The 9,687-nt window shown below is 38.2% G+C and overlaps 1 protein-coding gene across 9 annotated transcripts in view; it reads right to left on the bottom strand.

Annotated features, from left to right (window-relative positions):
• TANC2 (tetratricopeptide repeat, ankyrin repeat and coiled-coil containing 2) overlaps positions 1–9,687 on the bottom strand; it is a 471,789-nt gene that overhangs the window by 298,810 nt on the left and 163,292 nt on the right. The gene's annotated exons all lie outside the window — the stretch shown is intronic.

The following is a 9,687-nucleotide window of genomic DNA, read 5'->3' as shown; positions in this document are numbered from 1 at the left end:
AGTTCCAACTTTCCTTTTTTGTGTAAACTGCACTAAAAAGTATAATCTAGTCAATTTTTTCAAAATAAAACAAAATCTTAGACAACCTAAGTATAGACAGATTTTTAAAATACCTTCACCCAAATTCATTAAAAAAATTTATTTTTAATTTTTAGGGCAGTAGGCATATACATTTGTGGGGTATATGAGTTATTTTGATAGGCCATATTTTGTGTAATAATCACATCAGGGTAAATGGGGTATCTAGCGCCTCAAACATTTATCCTATGTGTTAGAAACAACTCAATTATGTTCTTTTAGTTATTTTTAAATGTACAGTTATTATTGACTAGTCATCCAGTTACAGCATTTTTTTAGCAACTTACTTTTATTGAGTTTTTCCAAAGCTTTTAACATAAGTTTCCTAGAAACTGTTTTATAGGTGCTTTCTTTCTGTATTTGTATCTTACTAATGGATATGTAATTTAATTATATTATCATAATAACAAGTACAATGGGCATTAACTTAACTGCCTCTCATTAAGTACAGGCCACCACAGGAGTAACACAAGTACCTACGTGCATTAGAAGGTAGCCTACTGGCCTCTAATATACATCCTGTCCTGACAACAGTCAGTAGGTGTCACAAAGGGAATGAAAACTTTAATCCTGCAAGTGATTAGGGGAAGATCAGTTAAGAAATCTTCTCTTCTAATTGGCAGAGTTAGCTCACAGTGTGCAGGGCATGGTAATATGCAGAATGCAACTGAGAAAATAAGAAAGGTCTAAGAAGTCTAACAACATTTTCATATGCCACCATGCTTGTAAGGCACTAATTGTCAATATTTAGATTTGGAAACAAAGCAGAGTATAAAATCCTGCCAGTTTCTTATGGTGACTAATGACAGCCAGTGCCCATAACGCAAAGGACCATGATGGAGTAAGAAATTAAAGCATGAATAGATTTTCATAAAGAAATCATTTCTACTTTGTCACATTTCAGTCTCTATACAATTTCTGTGACATTTTACTAGCTATTTTCTCAATAATAAATGATTTGGGAAGTAAAGTGTCAAAAGTATAAGAGAAACATAAAATTATTTTGGACAGATGAACCTTGATAAAAAAAATCTTTTCAAAATCCAAGGCATAATCTGGAAAAATTATATAATTAGAATTAAAGTCAAATTAAAATTAAGTTAGAAGTAGAAGAGGTAGCTCATAGTTCAATGTCACTTTGTATAAACAAATGAAATATCGTTTAAAATAAGTCTAAACTAGACTAGACAGTAACATATCTACAAAAATGGTTCATTAAAGCAATGATTTATCCCCAGAATGGAGAAGAGTAGAAAATATTAGACATTTAGTACAATAAGGAGAATTCCTTATTGAACACGACAGAGAATACCCAGTGGTAATAACAACAACAACAAAAAAAACCCAGCAAATTTTAATTGCAGTGTTGACAAGCTAAATCTGTCCTTTTTTTGGTACTTAAAAATGAGAAACTTAGTCATAACTGCAGTATGTCCCCAGCCTCAGGCTTAGGTAAGCAGTACCTTATATATCAGACCTTTTACCTTATAACCTTTCAGTAATAAGCTTTAAAAACAGGTCAAAATTGGAATGAAGAGAGCTATTTCTTTCTTTTCTAGGCACTATAAAATTGTCAGTCTTAAGAGTCAGTGGGGGATGCGGAGGTGAAAGGAACATGACTCATGTGTCATACTTACTTCTAGCCTCAGTTGAAAAGTGTTTACCATCACAAGTCTGATCAATAAATAAAACAGTGAGTCACAAATTTTCAATATCTCACTTTAATAAAACCTTAGTGAGTCAGGCATGGTGGCTCATGCTTGTAATCCCAATACTTTGGGAGGCCAAGGCGGGCCAATTACCTGAGGTCAGGAATTCAAGACCAGCCTGGCCAACATAGTGAAATTCCATCTCTATTAAAAAATTTAAAAATTAGCCTGGTGTGGTGGCATGCGCCTGTAGTCTCAGCTACTCGGGAGGCTGAGGCAGGAAAATCACCTGAACCCAGGACGCGGAGGTTGCAAGTGAGCCAAGATTGCACCACTACACTCCAGCCTGGGTGACAGGAGACTCCCTCAAAAAAACAACAGGCTGGGCGCAGTGGCTAACGTCTGTAATCCCGGCACTTTGGGAGGCTGAGGTGGGCGGATCACCTGAGGTCAGGAGTTGGAGACCAGCCTGACCAGCATGGAGAAACCCTGTCTCTACTAAAAATACAAAATTAGCTGGGCTTAGTGGCGCATGCCTGTAATCCCAGCTACTCAGGAGGCTGAGGCAGGAGAATTGCTTAAACCTGGGAGGCGGAGGTTGCGGTGAGCAGAGGTCACGCCATTGCACTCCAGCCTGGGCAACAAGAGCGAAACTCCATAACAACAACAACAACAACAACAACAACTAAAACCTCCCCCCAAAAAACTGTAGTGAGTAAAGGCTCTTAACATCATAATAGGGTTATCTGCTTTGGCCTGCTTAGCCGAAGGCATTCAAGCTAAGAATGTTATTGAAGCTCTAGGTAAGTGCAGGTTGATTTATTCAGTACGTATTTATTGAACATCTACTATATGCCAGGCATTGTGCTAAAGACTGAGGATATAATAATAAAAAGGATACTGTCTCTCCCTTTTAGGGAGACAAGACCTAAACTACACAAATACTAAATAATAATAACAGCAATAATTGAGCACTTACTGTGATCCAAAACTGTTCCAAGTCATTCACTCATTTAATCCTCATAATAACCCTAGGAAGTAGTAGGTACTATTATTATCTGCTTTTTGCAGATGAGGAAACTGAGGGAAAGAGAGGTTAAGTTACTTGCCCAAGGACACAGAAGTAAGGCATGTCAGTCAGAATTCAAAATCCAGGCAGTCTGGCTCCAGAGTACACAAACTATGTTAGATAAGCTTACGCTACATTATATTGCTAACTAACTTAAAACTTAAATCTGCAATAAATGCCAAGATGAAAAAGCCTGTTGTGTACTGAATGTATAACTTTACCACAATTATATCAAAGTTTCGCATTATATCATAACAAAGTGACAATATATTTATCATACTTTTTTGGTAAAGGTTTCTTTTAAATAAAACAAGGAAGGAGAAACTACACACTTATCAAGTGTTTTGGATTGAATATGAAACCAGTTCCCACGGGAAGTAATCTAAACTCACAATGAAATACTCTGAACATTAATTAATTAATTACTGTTATAGGAGAGGACACCACCAGTATCCATTTGACAGCAAGATGTTTTCTAAATCCAGGCATGTTTCTATTCTCATATAAATGTAAGCCTTCTGATTTGAGTTGTAACTATTCTCTGCTTACTTAAAAAACTCAGCCTACCTAGTAAAGGTAAAAAACGGCTTCCGTTCTCAACAAAGAAGAAAACGAAAAGTACAGAGGACCTTAAAGTAAAGAAAGGTATTGAGAGATATATAGGATCATGCAGTTGCTATTAAGTGACAGCATCATCAACTATTATTATTGGACAGCTACTATGTACTAGAGGCTGTTGTAAGCATTTTTCCTGTAAAAATTCATTTAATTCTTATAAACCCTAAGGGAGTTGTTATACTCATTTCACAGATGAGGAAACTGAAGCACAGAGAGGTTATACAACTTGCTCAATGTCACACAGCTAGTAAGTGCAGGATCTGAACTATTACATCATATTGCAGGAGTTAAGGTAAAAGAATTAACTGCTTTAGGGATCCCTTCAGCTATCTTAACGAGAAATTTACTGGAGTAAGGATGTTAAATGGAGAAAGATAAACATTTTATTTTTAAAAGTCTTAAAGAGCCCTATGTATCAGTGGTCCCCAATCTTTTAGGCACCAGAGACCCATTTTGTGGAAGACAATTTTGGTTGGGGGTGGGGATGGTTTTGAGATGAAACTGTTTCACCTCAGATCATCAGGCATTAGATTCTCATAAGGGGCAAGCAACCTAGATCCCTCAGATGTGCATTTCACAACAGGGTTCATGCTCCTGTGAGAATCTAGTGCCTCTGCTGATCTGACAGGAGACAGACCTCAAGCAGTAATGCTTGCTTGCCCGCAGGCTCACCTCCTGCTGTGCGGCCCAGTTCCTAATAGGCCATGGACTGGTACTGGGCTGCAGCCTGAGGGTTGGGGATCCCTGCTATATGTAACTATATATCATAGACACCAAAAAGCAATTGGAACTCTAAGAAGTGTATTTGGCTGTAAGTTTCTCATTAGATGCTTCCTTCTCCCGCCGGTTTTATGTAGCCTCTCTCTTTCTTTCTCTTCTTTAATGAAACAGAATACAAATATTTACCAAATGTAGACCACTGCAGCTAAGAGTTTGGACTACAGTTCAGGAAAGCAAAAAGCAGAATCATATGCCAAGAAAATCATGATCCTATATAGTCACTCAAATGGTTTCAAGCCTCAGTTTCCAGTAAAAGTTCTACCATCTTGGTTCCTTCAATATCTTTCATACTGCTCCTTATTCATCTCATCTGTTTTTTAACATAGGTTTTTCTCTTTTGGTACCTTAAATGGCTATTTCTTAAGATTTACTTCTTGATCCCCGAGAACAGATATTGAAGTTAGAGAGAGGTCTAATTGGAGCTCTGATCTCTTATGTCTAAATTTTTCATGGTTAGCCTGATTAGGTCTTGTTTTCTTCATCAATAAGATTAGGGTCATAATAATTCAAAGTGCTAATGAAAAGACAAAATGAGTAAACATGAAAATTCCTCGTAAATTCTTATGAAATATTTACTTCCTACCTTTTCTATTTGTTCAATTCCCATCCTAAAGAGACTATACGGCTGGGCGTGGTGGCTCACGCCTGTAATCCCAGCACTTTGGGAGGCCAAGGCGGGTGGATCATGAGGTCAGGCATTCAAGACCAGCCTGGCCAACATGGTAAAACTCTGTCTCTACTAAAAATGCAAAAAATTAGCCGGGGGTGGTGGTGGGCACCTGTAATCCCAGCTACTCGGGAGGCTGAGGCAGAGAATTGCTTGAACTTGGGAGGCAGAGGTTGCAGTGAGCCAAGATGGCACCACTGGACTCGAGCCTGGGTGACAGAGTGAGGCTCTGTTACAAAAAAAAAAAGGTTCTACAGTTTTAACTATACTCTCTATGGGTATAACTTCCAAATTTACAGCTTAAAACCTTACTTATTTTCAAAGTACTGAAAACACATTTCCCCTCTTATATCCTCTTATCACCTTGAACTCAATGTGTCTCAATCTCTTAAAATCAGCTATCTAAGTTCTTTTCCTATTAGCAAAGCCATCATTTTTCTTCTTAAAATTGTATAATCATCTTTGGCAGATCTTTCATATTCCTATATTCTATAACTGGCCAGTCACCAATCTGCTTATTCCTCCAAAATCTTCTCTTTATACATTTTCCACGGCTACCATCTTAGCTTACCACTGCCCTAATGGCTTCCTCAATTTGGTCCCAGTTTTCTCTTCCAGAGCATCCTTCATGAACCCTCTGTTCCAGACAAACTGATGTATTTACCACTTGAATGCATTTTGTACATTTTTGATTCTAAGATTTTACTTAAGTCACTTTATCATTTTACTTTCTAGTCTACATAATAAACAGTATTTTCTCCTATTTAAAAACACACTTATCTTTAAAATAGTAAAGCAAAGTATAATTTATCTGGGGAATCTGAGTAAATTATGTTTCCATAATCTTCTGTTTTTGTTTTGTTTCTTTTTTGAGACACAGTCTCACTCTGTCGCCCAGGCTGGAGTACAGTGGTGTGATTTCGGCTCACTGTAACCATTGCCTCCCGGGTTTCAAGTGAGTCTCGTGGCTCAGCCACCCAAGAACCTGGGATTACAGGCATGCACCACCACGCCTGGCTAAGTTTTGTATTTTTAGTAGAGACGGGATTTCACCACGTTGACCAGGCTGGTCTCAAACTCCTGACCTCAAGTGATCCACCTGCCTTGGCTTCTCAAAGTGCTGGCATTACAGGCGTGAGCCACTAGACCCAGCCATGTTTCCGTATCTTCTGGAATGCTAAGATGATTTCTCTCATACTTTATTTTGTGCAGTTAACCACTCTTCTTTCCTTCTAAATGACGTAACTTTCTTTGGTCAGTTATTTCCTAAAGCAGGCTCCTTGGAACACTTACTTGTTCCACGTGGTTTCGCAGGGGCATGTAAGAAAAACAAAGGGTCTGTTGTCAAGTTTTAGAGATGCTACATTAAACAATTAAAAAGGTCCCTTTATTGTAGGACTTCTCAGGCTTTAAAATGCTAAACTGTTTCTCTATCATCATTCTTCTCTAGTTCTGACATAAAATATTCCTTTCTCATCCCACTACAGCTTAACTCAACTTCAAACCACTACTCACTTTTCTGAACTGAGTAAGCCTTCCAGATTCAACCAGATTGAGTTTTTCATCCTTGCCTCTTGATTCTCAATCTCTTTCTCCAGGGAAATATGCACCTTTTCCCCCACAGCAAAAGATGAAGTCTCACTCTGTTGCCCAGGGTAGAGTGCAGTGGTACAATCACAGCTCACTGCATACTAGAAGTCCTGGGCTCAAGTGATCCTCCCATCTCAGCCTTCCAAGTAGGTGGGACTACAGGCATATGTATGTCACCACACCTGGCTAATTAGGATTTCTATTTTCAAAATGATACCCAGACTCGATGATCTAAGCAGTATGTCTTCAACTGGGGAATACATATAGGTGAGGAGTATTATTGTTGGGGTATGCAAATTTATAGGAGAAAATGTGGTACATTTTCCTGAAGAGTGAGTTTTACTTAAAGGTTTTTTTGGGAAACATTTTTATTATAAAATAAAAATACATGTAGAATGTACACTGTTTTAAAGAAACATGAGACTTTTGGATACCACTTCAGGCTACATCCCAGATCCCTTTGATAGGTATTCAAATGCCTCTGCCCTAAAGGAACTCCCAAAGAAAAGACCAAAAAACACTGATGTAGGCCAATGGAGAGGAATGGGGAGAAAGTAAGTATCAAAGACTCACTAAAAGAAAGCTTCCCCTGTGTCAAGTACTATACTAGATGCTTTATCTATATATTTTTCTTAATGCCTACAATGACACTACAAAAATGCACTATTTCATTCATCTTATAGAAGATAAACCTCACAGAAGTTAACCTGTCCTAGGCTGCAAAGTTTACAGTGGTAAAAATGTTTTCTTGTATAATGTTGGAGCGATAAAAAACACACATTTATCACTGAAATATTATGATTAATTCTCACAAGAAAAAATAGCTAGGATAACTAGAAATGACCCTTTTAAAATAATTTATCACCAATATGAGTCCTTCATGTCTTAATGTTGACTCTAACAGAAATGAGGTACTTATTTTCTAGTAAAAGCTTATTACTGATACTAACAAATTCCCAGATATTCAGAAGTGTTATTAGGACAACATGCTTAAGTTTCAGTTAATGAAAACCAGGGGAAAAAAACCTTAAGAGTTTACATTTGTAATTGTTATATTCCTTTCACTAGCACATTTCCTCCCCCAAAAAAGCAACGCCTACTATTAACTAAGATTTTACCCAGTTGTATGTCATATGAACAATATTGAATATTTCTTTTTTTTTTTTTTTTTTCTGAGACAGGATCTCATGCTGTCACCCATACTGGAGTACAATGAAGCAATCATGGCTCACTATAGCCTTAACTTCCCAGCCTCAGGTGATTCTCCTACCTAAACCTCCCAAGCAGCTGAGACCGGAGGTGTGCACCACCATGCCTGGCTAATTTTTTGTATTTTTTGTAAAGACAGGGTTTCACCATGTGGCCCAGGCTGGTCCCAAACTCCTGAGCTCAAGCAATCCACCCACATCAGCCTCCCAAAGTGGTGAGATTACAGGCATGAGTCACCACCCGGCCTTGAAAAGACTTTTTAAAGAATTTCAGAAAGTAAGACTGAAGATGTCAAACTAGTTTGAAATTGAGGGGCTAAATGATCATCCAAAGCATAAGTCTTATTTTTCTTCATAGAACACTGCCAGTTAAATCTGCAACTTGAATTTTTATATGCTGAAATAAACTAAATGGCCTTTAAGAAAACCTAACATACATACAGATTCACCAAATCAGCATAATAGGGATTATTATAGAAGGACTTATTGCAGAATCTCTTAAAATAGGGAGGTCTATAGTGGATTTTACATTAGCCAGTTTACAAACAAACAAATAGGTTAATATACAATCTTTAAGGAACACATATTAGGTAAAACCCCAACATAAAAAAAAACAACCAAAGGATATGGCCAAGAAAGATTACCTGAAAATGAATAAATCTGCTAATAAAAATACTGACCTCATTAAAAAGTACCTAAATCAGTCTCTGTTATTAATATTTTCTTTAATGAGACACAGTCTTGCTCTGTTGCCCAGGGTCTCACTATGTCACTCAGTCTGCAGCACAGTGGCATGATCATGGGTCACTGCAGCCTCAACCTCCCCAAGCTTAGGTGATCCTCCTGCCTCAGCCTCCCAAGTCACTGGGACCACAGGCATGTGTGATCATGCCTGGCTAATTAAAAAAAAAAATTATTTGTAGAGATGGGGTCTCCCTGTGCTGCCCAGGCTAGTCTTGAACTCCTGGCCTCAAGGGATCTTCCCAGCTCAACCTCACAAAGTGCTGGAATTACAGGTGTGAGCCATGGCACCCGGCCTCTTGGCTACTGTTAATAAAAATTATAGTTTCAGAGATAATAGATATATAGAATCCTTTGTTTTCTATATACACATCTGTGAGGATAGTCATAAAGAAGCATTAACTTATAATGTACACAATTATTAAATATACATAAATTTTAAAATTCCTATTTTATTTACTTGCAGAGCAACAGTTAAAATGTGAATATTTATTTGATCTGTTACAGATGATAGAAGCAAAATCTTGTTATTAATGACACATATAACTCTTAATATAAATGATTAATCCCTTCATCCCTTAACATATTAATTCTCCCTATTTAAAGGCTTTTTAAACATTGGGCAAAGTCGCTTGTATAAACAGGCAAAGTCTCAAAAATGGAAGAAAGAATAGAAATTGAATGGTATAATGACAAAATAACAAAAATCTTCTTTTGCTAATTGTGTAAATTAAAAGAACCTAGTCATATCACTGAAGTATATATTTTCCAAATAACGTGCATTTCAGAAGAGCAACTCAGACTGGGAGCGACAGCTCATACCTGTAATCCCAGCACTTGGGGAGGCTAAGGTGGGAGGGCTGCTTGAGCCCAAGAGTTTGAGATCAGCCTGGGTGACATGAGACTTCATCTCTACAAAAAAAAAAAAAGTTAGTTGGAGGGTCAGGTGCGGTGGCTCATGCCTGTAATCCCAGAACTTTGGGAGGCCGAGGCGGGCGGATCACGAGGTCAGGAGATCGAGACCATCCTAGCTAACAAGGTGAAACCCTGTCTCTACTAAAAATACAAAAATTAGCCGGGCATGGTGGCGGGCGCCTGTAGTCCCAGCTACTTGGGAGGCTGAGACAGGAGAATGGCGTGAACCCCGGGAGGCGGAGCTTGCATCGAGCCGAGTTCGTACCACTGCACTCCATCTCAAAAAAAAAAAAAAATTAGTTGGATATGGTGGCACATGCCTGTAGTCCCAGCTACTCAACAGGGTGAGGCAGGAGGATGGCTTGAGCCTGG

Source organism: Papio anubis, chromosome 17, assembly GCF_008728515.1.
Source record: "Papio anubis isolate 15944 chromosome 17, Panubis1.0, whole genome shotgun sequence".
NCBI classification, from domain to species: Eukaryota; Metazoa; Chordata; class Mammalia; order Primates; family Cercopithecidae; genus Papio; species Papio anubis.
Note: the sequence above shows the minus strand (reverse complement) of the source record. Positions and strands in the feature narration are given on the sequence as shown.